General features: G+C 44.8%; 1 protein-coding gene across 2 annotated transcripts in view; it reads right to left on the bottom strand.

The window, feature by feature from the left end:
• drd2a (dopamine receptor D2a) overlaps nt 1-16,468 on the bottom strand; it is an 83,922-nt gene that overhangs the window by 37,193 nt on the left and 30,261 nt on the right. Inside the window, exon 1 of one of the 2 annotated variants that reach the window (XM_061720321.1) lies at nt 836-956. The exons of the other annotated variant lie outside the window; for it this stretch is intronic. The gene's annotated coding sequence lies outside the window, so the exon portion shown is untranslated. Of the gene's footprint in view, nt 1-835; nt 957-16,468 lie in introns of those variants that run through there. 2 annotated transcript variants of the gene reach the window in all.

Raw genomic sequence — 16,468 nt, 5'->3', positions numbered from 1 at the left:
TTGTCATGGATGTCAGGTGGGCTCTTTATTGTGCTCCTCAAGGCAGATGTCGTATTGGAGATGGCATTTTGTTTAGTTTGTCAATATTTGTCAAAGAAACCTCCTCATGAATGTCAAGACGTAAGGATTCCCAGCAGAGCGTTGCAATGTAATGGGACAATCAATATTTTCACTTCCCCTGTCAGTGGTTTTAATGTCGAGGCTGATCGGTGTATATTGACTCACTGCTTCTATCAGATCGCTGTGTGCCTGGGGGTTGTTTTTCTTCAAGGACCCATGTGTAAGATAGGCAGGTAGACATTACCAGGTCTCACACACAATAAATGAATCAACAACAATCAAGGATTAGTTTCAGTCCCTGTTCTCTGAACAACAAACAAACAAACAAACAAACAGGAAGCTATGATCACTTGGCAACTTTTGATCAAATAAAAGCATAAAGTATCTGAACTAAAATGAACTATAATGAGCTTGACTGGAAGCTTTAAACCTATCAAAGACTAATATTGACAGAAGTGCAGATAATATTGACAATATCATTTTTACGGCCGGCAGAGAACCCAAAAGCAGCACACAGAGCACAAAGTGGTAGTAGTCTGGTTCACTTTATTTCTCAACAGGAGCGAAGAGCAGGCAGGAATGCAGGACCGGGATCATGTAGGAATCAGCGTCAGGTTTGGAAGACAAGGTCAGGCACCGGGGAGCAGGAGACAAGGCAGAGTCCAGGAACAGGCAGGGATTGGCAACGGAAGGTCAGGGCAGAGAACGCTGGAGAGTCTTGCATGGCAAAGAAACAATCTGGCAGTTGGCAAAGAGGAGAGTGGAGCTTATATACCTTCTTGATTGCTGAGGAGTTGCAGCTAGGAGAGTAGGTGACTGGAGTGAGTGACGAGGTGGACGTGGCTGGCAGATGGGGTGAGCAGGAGAGAGGGGAGTGGAAAACCACTGAAGGCAGGTCAGAGCGGAGGACTGACCATGACAGAACCCCCCTCAAGGGACGTCCCAAAAAGCAACACCAAGCCAGGCAGGAGGAGGGGGCCAAGAGGAGGGCCTAATACTCCTCAGAGCCAGACCAGTCCATCATCTCAGCCGGGTGAGCGGAGGGGGTCAGGGGGAGGGAACTCTCGTTGTCCGAGGATGAGTCCTCGGAGGAGGAAGAGACCCCCTCCACCTCCGAGACGACCGACATGTAAGGGCACGATGGCCCAGGACGAGTAGCCCTAGCAGACGAGGTCGACCTGGAGGGTTGGTCAGGGTGTTCCCGATGGAAGTCTGCAATGAGACGAGGGCAGAGGATGCGACCAGAAGGGACCCATGACCTCTCCTCCGGACCATAGCCTTACCAGTCGACGAGGTATTGGAGCCCCCGGCTATGGCGGCGGGAGCGCAGCAGGCGATGAACAGTGTATGCTTGTCCTCCATCGATGAGTTGAGGAGGCGGTGGAGGAGGAGTGGCGGGCACCAGTGGGCTCCCCAAAACTGGCTTGACCTGAGAGACATGGAAGGTGGGGTGGATGTGCATGGTCCGGGGGAGTTGAAGTCTCACTGCGGCTGGGTTAATGACCTTCAGAATGGGGAAAGGGCCGATGAACCTGGGAGCCAACTTCCTGGATTCCACCCGGAGAGGGAGGTCCCCGGTGGAGAGCCAGACCTTCTGGCCAACCTGGTAGGTCGGTGCTTGAGTGCGACGCCGGTTGGCCGACAAGCAGTAGCGGTCCGAGGCTCGGAGAAGGGCTGCTCGGGCTTGGGTCCAGGTGCAGCAACAGCGATGGATGAAGGCACGGACAGAGGGGCAGATAATCTCTACCACAAGTGCCGGGAAGAGTGGGGGTTGGTACCCGTAGCAGCATTGAAAGGGGGAGAGACCGGTGGCTGAGTTGGTGATGGAGTTGTGGGCGTACTCGACCCACAGGAGTTGCTGGGACCAAGAAGAGTGGTTCCGTGACACCACACAGCGTAGTGCCGTCTCCATTTCTTGGTTCATGCGCTCCGTTTGGCCATTGGATTGGTGGTGAAACCCAGAGGACAGGCTAGCGGAGGCCCCAAGCTGAGCGCAGAACTCCCACCAGAAGATTGAGGTTACTGCGGACCCCGGTCGGAGACCACATCTATGGGAAGACCATGGAGACGGAAGATGTGGAGCAGGACCAGCTGAGAAGTCTCCTTGGCAGAGGGGAGTTTGGGAAGAGGAATGAAGTGTGCAATCTTGCAGAACCAGTCAACAACTGTGAGGATGACAGTGTTACCCCCAGAAGGGGGAAGACCAGTGACAAAGTCCAGGGAGATGTGGAACCACGGGCGCCGAGGCACCGGGGGAGCGGATGCAGAAGCCCAGAAGGGGACTGAAGAGAGGGCTTGTTCTGGTTGCAGACAGGACAGACATTGATGTACTCGCGAGTGTCCTCCTCCAGCATGGCCCACCAGAAGCGTTGCAGAACATCGCAAGTCCTCCGGATTCCAGGATGACAGGAAAGCTTGGAAGCGTGAGCCCACTGGAGGACATCTGATCTCAGACCTGGAGGAACAAAGAGACGGTTAGGGGGACAGGCGCTGGGACCAGGTGGGTTCTCTACGGCAGTTCTCACTCTCTCTCTTCCACCTCCCAGGTCAGGGAAGCAATCACACAGGGGGAAGGGAGGTTGGGGTCGGCCTCTTCCCTACACTCCTCCTCCCCAGGAACTGCCGCGACAAAGCATAAGCCTTGACATTCCGGGACCCGGGAGAGGGAGAAGTTGAAGAAAAGGTGAAGAAAAGGGACCATCGGGCCTGGCGGGAGTTTAGTCTCTTGGCGGTCCGGATGTACTCCAAATTTTTGTGCTCGGTCCACACCAGGAACAGTAGTTGGGTCTCCTCCAGCCAATGGCACCACTCCTCCAGGGCCAGCTTGACAACCAGCAGCTCCCGGTTGCCGATGTCGTAGTTCCTCTCAGCAGGGGACAGTTGTCCGGAGAAGAAGGCACAGGGATGGAGCTTCTGATCTGAAGCTGAGACAGGACGGCTCCCACGCCGATATCGGAGGCATCCACTTCCACAACGTACTGGCGGTCAGGATCAGGAACCTGAAGGATGGGCGCCGACGTGAAGAATGCCTTGAGGGTCTGGAAGGCCTCGTCAGCCGCAGGGGTCCAGCGGAAAGGCACCTTGGTGGATGTGAGGGCTGTGAGGGGGGCGGCAACAGTGCTGTAGTTGCGGATGAAGCGGCGGTAGAAATTGGCAAACCCCAGGTAATGTTGCAGGTGCTTGCGGGAGTCAGGGATGGGCCAGGACGTGACTGCCGAAAACTTGGACGGGTCCATCTGCAGGCTTCCCGGACCCACGATGTAACCCAAGAAGGAGACAGATGAGGCGTGAAATTCGCATTTCTCGGCTTTAACGTGGAGGGAGTTCTCGAGGAGGCGCTGGAGAACCACCTGAACATGATTGACGTGCTCCTCACGGGACTTGTAGAAGATAAGAATGTCGTCTAAGTACACGAATACAAAGCGGTTGAGCATGTCTCGGAGCACGTCATTAACCGGGGCTTGGAAGATGGGGGGGCGTTGGTGAGACCGAAGGGCATCACCAGGTATTCGTGGTGGGGGTGTTGAAGGCAGTCTTCCACTCGTCACCTTCCCGGATGCGGACCAGATGGTAGGCGTTGCGAAGATCCAGCTTGGTGAAGATGGTGGCCCCTTGGAGGAGCTCGAAGGCTGAGGAGACGAGGGGGAGTGGGTAGCGATTCTTGATGGTAATGTCGTTGAGACCCCGATAATCGATGCATGGCCTCAGTGTCTTGTCTTTCTTTTCGACAAAAAAGAAGCCTGCCCCCACAGGAGATGAAGAGGGCCGGATGATGCCTGCTGTCAGAGAGTCATTAATGTACAGTAGGCTTCCATATCTTCTTTTTCAGGGCGGGACAGAGAGTAGAGGCAGCCCTTGGGTGGCGTGGTGCCAGGCTGCAGGTCAATGGCACAGTCATATGGGCGATGAGGAGGCAGGGATGTGGCCTTGGCCTTGCTGAACACCCCTTGAAAGTCATGGTATTCGGAGGGAACCCCGGTCAGAGTAGGCGTGGTGCTGGAGCAGGCTGAGTGCTGGGGAACGCCGGTGTGTCTCAGGCAGATCTGGTGACAGGAAGGGCTCCACCCCAGTATGGTCCCCGCAGCCCAGTCAATGTGGGGGTTATGATGGCGGAGCCAGGGGTACCCCAGAAACAGAGGAATGCGGGGAGAGGACAGAACGTGGAATTGTATAGTCTCATGGTGGTTGCCTGAGAGTAGCATGGGTACCGGGATGGTCTGATGGGAAACTGATGGGAGTCCCCAGGAGGTGTCCATCGAGGGTGCGAGCAGGGACCGGACGAGGCAGGGGAATGTGTTCTATCCCCAACTGAAGTGCTAGCTCCTCATCAATGATGTTGGCATCAGCCTCAGAGTCGATGAATGTAGCTAAGGGATGGGACCTGTCAGAGAGGAGGAGACTGGAATGAAACACAGGTCTTTGATGGGGGACAGTCTTAGAAGAAGTTTGGCTCACCAGCATGTCCCCCCCTACTGATGAGCCCAGGCTTTTGCCGGACAGCGAGGGATGAAATGGCCGGCCCGACCACAGTATAGGCAGAGTTTAGCCTGTTGGCGTCGTTCCTTTTCCTCTGGGGAGAGACTGGTGCGACCCAGTTGCATGGGTTCAGGTTCCTCCACCCGGGCTCCAGCAAAGGAGGCGGCACCAGCAGCTGAGGTGGTTTCCCGTAGTCGTGCGGGAGGTTTCCCACTGACTGTTCCCCGTCTCCTCTCACGAAGTTGAGCCTGGATACGGAGGTCCACTCGGATGGCCAGCTCGATCAGTCTGTCAAGAGTTGGAGGGAAATTGTTAGACACTAGTTCGTCTTTAATGTAGTCAGCCAGACTGTGGAGGAAGGAGTCACGGAGGGCCGACTCATTCCAGCCACTCCGGTGGGCTCGAGTGCGAAAGTCAATGGAGAAGTCAGCCACCGTCTGATTCCCCTGTTGAAGGCTCAGCAGGTCACGAGCTGCGTCCGACCCAGAAGCTCCCAAACCTTGCGAAGCTCCTCGGACAATGCCTGGAAAGTGGCACAAGCCGGAGTCTGCCTCTCCCACTCCGCAGTCCCCCAGAGACGGGCACAGCCCGTGAGGTGATTGATGGTTCACTCTGGCTGCCTCAGTGGAGAACGTGAGGGGCTGGAGAGCGAACAGAATAGAGCAGTTCATGAAGAAGGGGTTACAGCCATCAGGATCCCCACCGTAACGCTTGGGTGCACCGACCCGAGGTTCGAGGACGAGTTCGGAAGGAGGTGGTGGTGTCGGAGGTTCAGGAGGTCCCGGCGTTGAAGCTGCCTGGGAAAGGGTGGATGACAGCTGCTGGATCTGGGTGAGGACGGCTGCCATCATGCCTTTGTGCCGCTGGAGATCCTTCTTGATCTTCTCAAAGCGGTCCCGTGGAGTCGGGGGGTGCGCTGGGTCCATGTCTGGCCAGATTGTTCTGTTACGGCCGGCAGAGAACCCAAAAGCAGCACACAGAGCACAAAGTGGTAGTAGTCTGGTTCACATTATTTCTCAACAAGGAGCGAAGAGCAGACAGGAATGCAGGACCGGGATCAAGCAGGAATCAGTGTCAGGTTCGGAAAACAAGGTCAGGCACCAGGGAGCAGGAGACAAGGCAGAGTCCAGGAACAGGCAGGGTCGGCAACGGGAGGTCAGGGCAGAGAACGCTGGAGAGCCTTGCATGGCAAAGAAACAATCTGGCAGTTGGCAAAGAGGAGAGTGGAGCTTATATACCTTCTTGATTGCTGAGGTGTTGCAGGTGGGAGAGTAGGTGACTGGAGTGAGTGACGAGGTGAGCGTGGCTGGCAGATGGGGTGAGCAGGAGAGAGGGGAGTGGAAAACCACTGAAGGCAGGTGTGAGCGGAGGACTGACAAGACAGTAATGCATGAAAGGTATGACAGTCTCTTTGTTTTGGGGGGCAAATAAACAGTGGTGATGTCTTCCCTTGACTGGCAGATCCTATTAGGAATGCCTATTTAGCGGTTTTGCACTGGGAAGAAAACACAAGAAAACAGGGCAGCTGAGAGGAAATATAGAAAAAACCACTATCCACTATGATATCTACAAAGATGCTTTAACTACCTACAACAAAACCATCCGCTTAGCAAGGAAGGATTACTTTTCTAAAATTCTCACAGAAAATTCAGGAAATTCCAGAGTTCTCTTCTCTACCATCGATAAACTGCTCAACACTGCCCCCAAGCCTCCACAGTCTTCAACAATTAAATGTGAAGAACTTGCACAGTTTTTTAACAACAAAATAACCTCCATCAGAACCAGCATTACTCATGATGGAAATAAAGCTGATTCTGGCAAACCGTGCAATGCAAACATGGGAAGGTTCACATGTATCACATTAGATTAGATCTGCAAAACTGTCTCTGAATGTAACTCCTCTCAGGCATTGATCCTGTTCCTACAGCATTCCTTAAGCGAGTGTTTAATAGTGTTTCAAGCCCTGTCCTAAACATCATAAACATATTCCTTAAGACTGGTGTCTTCCCAGATGCTTTTAAAACAGCAGTTGTAAAACCCTTGTTAAAAAAACCTAACTTGGATAGTGAGGTACTGGCAAACTATAGACCGATTTCCAACCTTCCTTTCATCAATAAGGTACTTGAAATGATAGTTTCAACTCAAATAAATGATTTTCTAGAAGAAAACAACATCCTAGAGGAATTTCAATCAGGGTTCAGAAAATATCACAGCACTGAAACCGCTCCCACTAAAATAATCAGCGACCTCAGACTGAACTCTGATGAGAATAAGGTCTCCATCCATGAGGTCTCCTGCTAGATCTCAGTGCAGCATTCGATACAATTGATCATGACATTCTAATCAATCGTCTTGAAAAGCTTGTTGGTCTCTCGGACATTGTGCTGAACTGGTTCAAAACGTACATCAGAGGGAGCAAATGCTATGTTAGACTAGGAGGCCATATGTCTGAGAAATATGACAACTACTATGGAGTTGCACAAGGAAGTTGCCTAGGTCCATTACTTTTTTCCCTTTACATGTTACCTCTGGGTGATATTATAAGAGAACACCATGTAGGTTTCCATAGCTATGCGGATGATACACAACTGTACATATCCACCGAACCAAATGATACAGCAGCTACAAACTCCATTACTAACTGCCTATCGGCAATACATAAATGGATGAGTAATAACTTCCTGAAACTAAATCAGAACAAAACTGAAATTCTAATCGCCCTCAAAACAAAAAGAGAAACATTAATTAAAAACCTAGGTGGATTAACTCCTTGGATTAAATCTGAGGTCACACGTCTTGGTGTTATCATAGACTCAGAATTGAATTTCAACTTCCATATAAACAAGGTGAGCAAAACTTCCTTCTTTCATCTCAGGAACATAGCAAAGGTAAAACCTTTTATAAATCAAAATGATGCTTAGAAGCTAATTCACGCCATCATATCTAGCTTACTATAATAACTGTAATGCACTTTTCACAGGTCTCAATAAGAAAATCACAGGGAGACTTCAGCTCATCCAAAACTCAACAAAACCAAAAAGAGAGAGCACATTAGTTCAGTCTTAGCTACCCTGCACTGGCTCCCTGTAACATTTAGAATTGACTTTAAGGTCCTGCTCCTTACATACAAAGCCCTAAATGGACACGGACCAAGCTACATCTCCAACATCCTAACAAAGTATGTTCCAAAAAGAACCCTGCGGTCATCAGCTGCTGGGTTATTAGAAGCTCCCAGAAACGGGGACCATCACATTTCATCGCGTCCATCGCCTGGGAGGAAGAAAACCAGAAGGCCAACGACCTAGACCTATCGTTGCAAAATTCGAACACTACAAGCAGAAGGAGCAGGTGAGGAACCGGGGACCCCAGCTACGCGGACCACCGTTTTTCGTGAACGACCAGTTCCCCCGGGTGATCCTGGACCGTCGCCGGGTCCTGTTCCCGATCCGGAGGAAGCTCATGGCGGAGGGAGCACGGGCAGTCATCACCGTGGACAAACTGTACATGAACGGACAACTGTAGCGCGACCCCAACACCACTCCCTGGCTCTTCTAAATAGCAATACAAATTTTCTTTTTTTCTTTCTCTCACTGATTGGTGGTTAGATTAGATATAGCTCCATAAACACTTTCGGCTCATATTAAATTAATAATCACTGCACTGTTCGTCTTGATAATTCACAGCACACACTGGTGATCATTTCTTTTCTTTTTATGATTAGAATTATTTCCCACCCCCCCACCTCACCCCCTTTTCCCATTTCTATCTTAAATTTTCCTTTTTTTCTTTTTCCCTATGTCCCATCCTCCTGCACTTTCTGTTAAACTGGTATGAATACACATGCCACACATATAGAATAACATGGCACGCACATATGCAACAATATATGTTGCATATGTGCGGGCTTCTTTTCCTCTCCTGCTCAAATTATTTGTCCTTGTATGATAAAATTACTGTGTTATCATTGTGCAAATAAATAAATAAAAAAATAAATAAATAAAAAAAAAATTGTCTAATTACAGGAGACTCATTTAGTTAAAGCTTCAATCGATACACTTGCAACGGCACAGCTTCCGCATGTGTTTTCGGCCTGTTACAACTCCAGACAAAGAGGGGTAGCAATTCTCATTAATAAGAGGGTCAATTTTACTGTAAAGGACACACACATTGACTCAGAGGGTAGATATATAATATTAGCTTTGCATATTCAAAATATGAATTTATGTATTTCTAATGTATATGGTCCAAATGTTGATGACTCCTCGTTTTTTCCTTCTTTTTTCACTTCACTTTCTGGTCACCTTCACCTTCACAGTCATCATCGGAGGAGACCTCAACTTGGTGTTGGACTCTGGAGTGGACAGGCTCAGTAACGCAGGCAGTCACAGGAGTTGGCAGTCCGCAAGTATTGTTAAGCGATATATGAATGATCTGGGTCTTTGCGATACATGGCGTTCTCTCCACCCAACTCTCAGGGATTATACTTTTTTCTCAGCTGTTCATCACTCATATTCTAGGTTAGATTATTTTTTAGTCAGTAGCTCTCTGATGAGAGATATTTCAGAATCCCAAATCCACCCAATTATTATTAGCGATCACGCACCAGTTTCTTTCACTCTGGGGAAGAGGGGGAGCGTATCATCCTCCAAAAATTGGAGATTTAATACATCATTGCTTAAGGACCCCGACTTTATTAATTTTTTCAAAAAAGAAGGGGACATACTTTTGCAAAATAACGATCAGCCGGAAATATCAGCGAGTGTTCTATGGGAAGCAGGAAAAGCAGTAATGCGAGGTAAAATAATTTCCTTTTCTTCAAGTAAGAAAAAGAAAGATAATTAAAAAAAAGGAATTAGAATGCGAAATTAAAACGTTAGAGGAGGCCTTCCAGACCTCTGCAGATGAACATATCCTTAATAGAATAAGGAAAACTAAGTAGAATTAAATAAAATAATTTACGCAAAAACGCAGTTTCTAGTACAAAGGCTTCGCCTGGAAATCTTTGCACACGCTAACAGATCGGGGAAATATTTAGCCAATCAATTAAAAGTAAACAAGGACAAATCAGGGGAAATTACACATGATCCCTGTTTAATAAATTCAGTTTTTAGAGACTTTTACTGCAAACTATATTCATCACAAATCGAACCATCTGACCAATCCATCGATCAGTTTCTGATCGATCGGAAAAATGAATCTGCCGAAGTTACACCAGGAGCAGGTTATGAATTTAGATTTGCCGCTTTAAATAGGAGAACTCCATGAAGCTCTTCAGCATATGCCTAATAATAAAGCTCCAGGCCCAGATGGCTTTCCAGCCGAATTCTATAAGGAATTATGGAGCATATTAGCACCAACATTTTATAAAATGACCCTAAATGTTAGCGAGAATAAAAGCTTACCCTTAAATATGAATTCTGCTAATATTAGTCTCTTATTAAAACCGGATAAGGATCCTTTGCTCCCATCGAGCTACCGCCCGATATCGTTGATAAATGTAGATGTTAAAATAATCAGCAAAGCTCTTACCAAACGTCTGAAAAGAATCACCCCTTCTATTATACATCCGGATCAAACGGGTTTCATTAAAGGTAGACATTCTTCTACTAACACTCGTAGATTACTTAATATTATAGATCAGTTGAGTATCAATAAACAGGAAACTACTATTATATCTTTAGACGGAGAAAAAGCATTCGATCGGGTAAATTAGAAATTTCTATTGGCAACTTTACACAAATCTGGTTTTGGCAAATCTTTTATTGACTGGATAAAGATATCATATAGCTCGCCCAAGGCACGTGTAAGGACAAATGATCAAATCTCAACAAGCTTTAACTTGCAAAGAGGTACCAGACAGGGTTGTCCTCTTTCTCCTTCCCTATTTGCAATATTTATTGAGCCTTTAGCCGCAGCTATTAGACAAAATCAAAATATTAAAGGTATACAATGCGAAACATTAGAGCACAAAATAAGTCTTTATGCGGATGACGTACTACTCTTCCTCCAGAATTCACAAACTTCACTATCACAGACAATTGCACTTATAGAGGGATTTTCATCTCTGTCTGACTATTCTATTAATTCGTCTAAATCCACAGTTTTGTTTGTTAACTGCAATTTTAGGAATACAGCCAATACTAAATTACAATCAGGGAACATTAGATATTTAGGCATAAATATCTCCCCTAGGCTGTCAGAGTTAATACAATTAAATTATGTTCAGCTTTTAAAGAAAATAGAAGATGATCTTTCCAGATGGAACTCTCTTCCCATTTCACTCATGGGAAGAATAGTCACCATCAAAATGATGGTTTTACCGAAAGTAAACTATTTTTTCTCAATGATACCATCCAAACCCCCTCCTTCTTGGTTTAAGTCATTGGATTCATATGTGTCAAAATGTCTGTGGAAGAATAAAACACCACGTATTAGCTTGAACACATTACAAAAATCCAAAGAATGTGGAGGTTTAGAGTTACCTAATTTCCAGTATTACTTCCTAGCGAATAAACTCCAGTATATTTTAAAATGGTCGAAAAATCATTCTTTAGATAGTCAATGGCTGGACTCAGAGCAAGTGTTTTGCAATGATCTGGAAATCTCGGAGTTACCATTTATTAGTCAAAGCATTAAACATCATAAATGTTTTAAAAGCATTAATATTAGCACAACTCTGACAGCCTGGTGGGAATTCTTTAAAGTAGCTAAAGTCTTACTTTTTCCATGTGACCGCACACCCATATGGAACAACCCAGATATCCTGAAAAATGATAAAAAGATGGTAAACTTTGCTCAATGGAGAGACCAAGGAATACGGTATCTGCAGCATGTAATCATAGGTGGACAGTTTGTACCTTTTGATACAATCACTGTTCAATATGGAATTAGCAGTAATACATTTTTAGAATACCAACAACTTAAGGCCATAAACTTTACAGGTTAGTGTCCAAAATAGACAACTCAGTCTCTCTGAGTGGGCGTGGGCGCCTTTCCAGGGCCAGCTTTGCTGGCCCTGCTTCCTGGCTTCGGCCTCCGCTCCCCCTCCTGCCCCCCCTACACGACTCATACGCACATAGGCGAAGGGGCGGGGGGTCCGGAGCATGGGGGACATTGTCCCGTGTGGCCTGGTACTCCCCGCCCCACGGTTTTAATAACACTGTAGACACTGCACATTAAACATTTAATAAATACATTTAACGATACTTAGCGTTTTGGAGGGGAGAGTCATTGTCAGTATGATACCCTGACCCCCCCCTCCCTGTTTACACACACACACACACACACACACACATAGCCACATATACATATACACGCACACCCACACATAGCCACTCAGACATATACATATACACACGCACATACACACACATAGCCACACATACACATACACACACAGCCACAGACATATACATGCACACATGCACACACACATACACACACATACACACACATAGCCACACATACATATACACACATACACACATACACATACCCACACAGACATATACATACACGCACGCACACACATAGACATACACATTGGCTTGTTCACCTGCATGCTTTATGTAAGTTAATCGCGGTAGCTTAGCTCAGATTGTGATTGGATCTCAAAATTTAGGACGGTTGCTGCTCAGGTTTTGGCCGGTTCCGTGTCGGTTTCGTGTTTCGTTTGTGGTTTTTGTTGCAGATTTCCAGTGCTCGACGTGTGCCTCCATGTGTTCTTGCTTCCTGGTTTAGCAGCGGATGTCACCCCCCTCCCCCCCCCCCCCCCCCCCCCAAAAAAAAAAACTGGGTTTGTATGTGTATATATATGTATGTGTATGCGTATGTATGCGTATACATATATATATATGTATATATATTAAATATAGTAACAATGCACATATATATGCGTTTTTACCAGCATGGTAAATAATGTGTGCAGACAAAGTAGCAAAAATAAAAAAAAGAAGCTACCAGAAACAGTCAAAAGAAGATCAGTGATGCAGCCTTTGTCAACTACGCCCCAAAACTATGAAACACACTGCCCAAAAACATCCTCTCCTCCTCCCTTCCTCTCTTCTCCGTTTCCATTTTTATTTATTATAAGTATCTCATAGCTATAATTTTTGTCCATCGTTCTTGTAGTTTCTTGTGCTGGCCCCCCTTTTTTCTCTTTTGTGCATGTTTGCAGGCCGGAGCTTCGGGAGCTGCGTGCTGGCCTGCGGAATTGAGTTGGTAGATATCTTCAAAAGACAACTTAAAACCTATCTCTTCACTCAAGCATTTAAGCATGAGATATCCGGGTGACAAACCACGCCTTAGTTGCCACTTTCCTTTTATCTATATATCATTGATTTTTACTTTCTGCATTACTTTTATACTTTTAAATGTTTTTATATGATCATTTCTATCTTGTACTCTTATTTTTATCTTTTTATTTTTCATTTGCCTACGACTCAGTGCAGTATTTTTACCTTTTTATATTCAATATTGCTTTTATCCTATCTTAGTAGTTGTTCTGTGGTGGAATTTGGAACTGAATTTTGCCAGGGTTATGTATTATATCACTGAACTTAAATATTTGTGTTTTTTGTTTTATTTGCTGTTGTTTGTTTCTCTATTTAGGGCCCGAGCACTTACAGTGCGAAGGCCCTTTGTATCTGTAGGAAGGAATTCTTTATTATTATTCTTCTGACGAAAGGAGGGCCTTTTTCCCCCCCTAAATTTGCCCCGAAAGTCACCAAATTTTGAATGCAAGCCAGTGCGTGTGAAACAAAAACGTACTGGTTATTACTTTGAGGTGAGGTCAAAAACAATATGGTATAGCCAAATTATGTTCAACAAAATTTAATTTTTTTGTTTTTTCTCTAGTAGTAGTAGATTTCTGAATTGTTTCATTGGTGAATGTCTTTTTTAAGGAGGGTTTTTCATAACTTTTTTTTTCATTAGATACCTGGGGTGCATGATAAGCATCACTTGAACTGACCCGCAGAAGCAATGCTGTTAACTCTTAACTTGCAAAAGCAACCACTTCTTCTTTTTTCATTAATACTTGTGTGGCCTTTGCAGCAACATACCTTTCATAAATAAAAATATTTATGAAAGCCTTGATTTTCTTTCTTTTTTGGGTTGTGGCTGTATACATCTAACTCAGAGTATATTTGGATGTCACATAAAGGAATGTTTTATACTTTGAAAGGGTTTTCATGCTTAATCTTTTATGAATGAGGACTATGCAATCCTGCATGTATACACATTTATCCAACCTACATGTCTCCCATTTTCTCTTTTTATTGCCCAGTACTTTGTGAAAATACCAAGAAACATTACTAACTGAAGGCAGAACAAAGTCTCAGAGCTGGGGTGCACTGAAGAAGGATTAAGTGTGAAGTACTAAAAGAAGAAGGAGAGGGAATCAGAGCGAGAGGAGCATGTTCCTGGTAAGATATGTAAGCATTGCTCTCAGGCACCAGTCTGCGTGTGCGCCCTGCAGATGCCCTATGCTGTCTAATCGTATTTTCTTACCCAATCTACTTCCTAATTTAGATTATTTGAAATGGTTCTCCCTGCTGACCTGGTAACTCGGTTATGATAAAAAGAAAGAAGAAGAAAATAATAACAAAGAATGTAAACCCTAGTGCTTGAGTATTTTTCTTCACATTTAGTGATCTGTGACCTGTATCTGGCCAACCTGGTTTATGATTATCAGATAGGTAAATCCGAAGTTGAAGTCAATGACCATTAAGTCCATGAATGTCTTTGGTACCAGGCAGGAAATTGACTGGTATTTATATGCTTTGTCACTTCTCCTTGCAGTGGTATGTACTGTTTCTAATTTACTGTTAAGAATTATTGGAGGGCTGAAAATGTGTTACACTTTGTGTGTAATTCAGAACAATCAACGTAAAACGTGCTTGTTCTACGTCTTTATCTTTGATATGATAAATAAATGCTAGTTGGTGAGGCAGGTAGACTTGGCTTTAGTTGCCTTGATCAATACCTTATAATTGCATGTGGTAATGGTATTGATTTGTATCAAATTTTTAGTATTATTGAAATTCACAATCACACACTTGAAGACATCTATATAGTAGATATACAGAACTTGAGGTGAATGGCAATCAGAAGTGCTCCCTTTCTGATTGCTGAACAATGCCACAGCTGCCCCATTCAGGCCAATCTTCACTCATGTCTAAAAAATGGCTTTTGTAGTGTTTGTTGTTCTAAGAGCTCAGAACATCAGAAAACAGTCCAGAAGCCAGAAATGAAACAAACCAAACGTTTTTCTAAGTTGTTACAAAATGACTGACTGAATTTTAGGCTCTAAAACTGGTGAAAGAAGATTTAAAAAACCCAGAAAAATTAGCAACTGGGGGCAAAAGAAAGTCGTTCATGCTGTTCTTTCAAGAAAAAGGTTTACTTTATCCAGTGTCCCCTGTGTTGCTTATGCAAGCATTGCGAGCGTGTGACAAACTTTGGTGTTTGTAGTTGTTTATCTTTAGATTGCCTTGATAGTAAAAGAAAAAAATGGAAAAGAAGCTGGAAGGTTAAGCTGCAAAGCCACATAGGCTTTGCACATTGCAAACATTTCCAAGAATATGTTAAAACAATCCTCTGGATAATCGCTAAATTGCCTGCTTTAAAGTGGCTATTTCGACATGCCAAAATGGCTGAAAATTCAGAATGCAAGTGGCTGCATACATCAGTCACCGACAGCCTAAGACAGAGCACTAAATCAAGTTTTCAGTCCGAATATCATGTCCTTGTCGACAGAGAACAGGGATTAGTGCGACTTCAGCCCCGGGATTAAGATCAAAAAGATATCATGCACATCATTTTGTAAAGGCAAACATATGGAGGTACTCAGTTTAAAGAGGGAAGTAAAATACACCCGAATTGTGTTGTAGGAAATGTGTATGATGCCAAGTGAGTTGACAGATGTCTAAAACTATAATTACAGTATAAGGTCTTGGTAGAGTTTTGGAGACAGCCTTGTGTTCATTTCCATGCAGCACATGCCTGCCACATGATTATTGTTTTTCTTTAAAGACTGTTTCCATTGTTCCCTTCAACAGACTGTTGACGGAGTGGAAACTGCGTTTCACCTGAGCAGAGCTGGGATAAGCTCCAGCAGGGCCCTGTGACCCTGCAAAGGAAGAAGTGGATATAGAGGCTGGATGGATGGATGGATGGATGGATGGATGGATGGACGGACGGACGGATCTTCTTGTATAGTTCACCTTATATTTATTTATCTATTTAGTTTCCCTGTTTTTTTCAGGCAATTTGAATACACACGAAATTGAAATGCAAATATAATCTGGTCCCAAGAGCAAAACTCTCAGACCAGGTATACTACAGCACGTGGCCCTCTGTCCAGTCTGGTATCATATATTTTGGTGTATTAGTTGTTTGTAACTCTGGGGCAGGAATAAAGGCTTAAAACAGAAACTTCAAGTACACATTATATCTTAGAAGTTGATGGATCACATCTATAGTGTCCACTATATTGAGAAAAAGTACATTCTTTCTGCATAAACAGAGGAAGCGCAGATAGCACCCTGCACGGTGGGTAATGCAAGATGTTAGAATGCACAGTATTATTTTACTTCTGCTCAATAAATAATATTTTAGATAAAAAGGTTTACATTCGTGTCTTTCTGAAATTTTCCATGGAAGACGATTGTATATACCATTCACGTTATCTGAGATCAGATAAAGATTTGATAGATGAAATAAACTTTATTAACATTGTACACAAAACAATATTGTCAGGGTGTAAATAAATTGGAGGCCTACTCTCCCAGAGCACAAATTGGCCTTTCCATATCTGCAAAGGTGATGATCAATACCAGTTTATCTGTAATTGTTTTTGCAGTACACCTATTTCCTGCTTTCAGAAAACACCTCTATGTCATTGTTGGCTGATTTCCAACAATCATAATTG

This window comes from Cololabis saira, chromosome 4 (genome assembly GCF_033807715.1).
Source record: "Cololabis saira isolate AMF1-May2022 chromosome 4, fColSai1.1, whole genome shotgun sequence".
NCBI classification, from domain to species: Eukaryota; Metazoa; Chordata; class Actinopteri; order Beloniformes; family Belonidae; genus Cololabis; species Cololabis saira.
The sequence above is the reverse complement of the archived record's forward strand: the minus strand, read 5'-3'. Positions and strand labels throughout refer to the sequence as shown.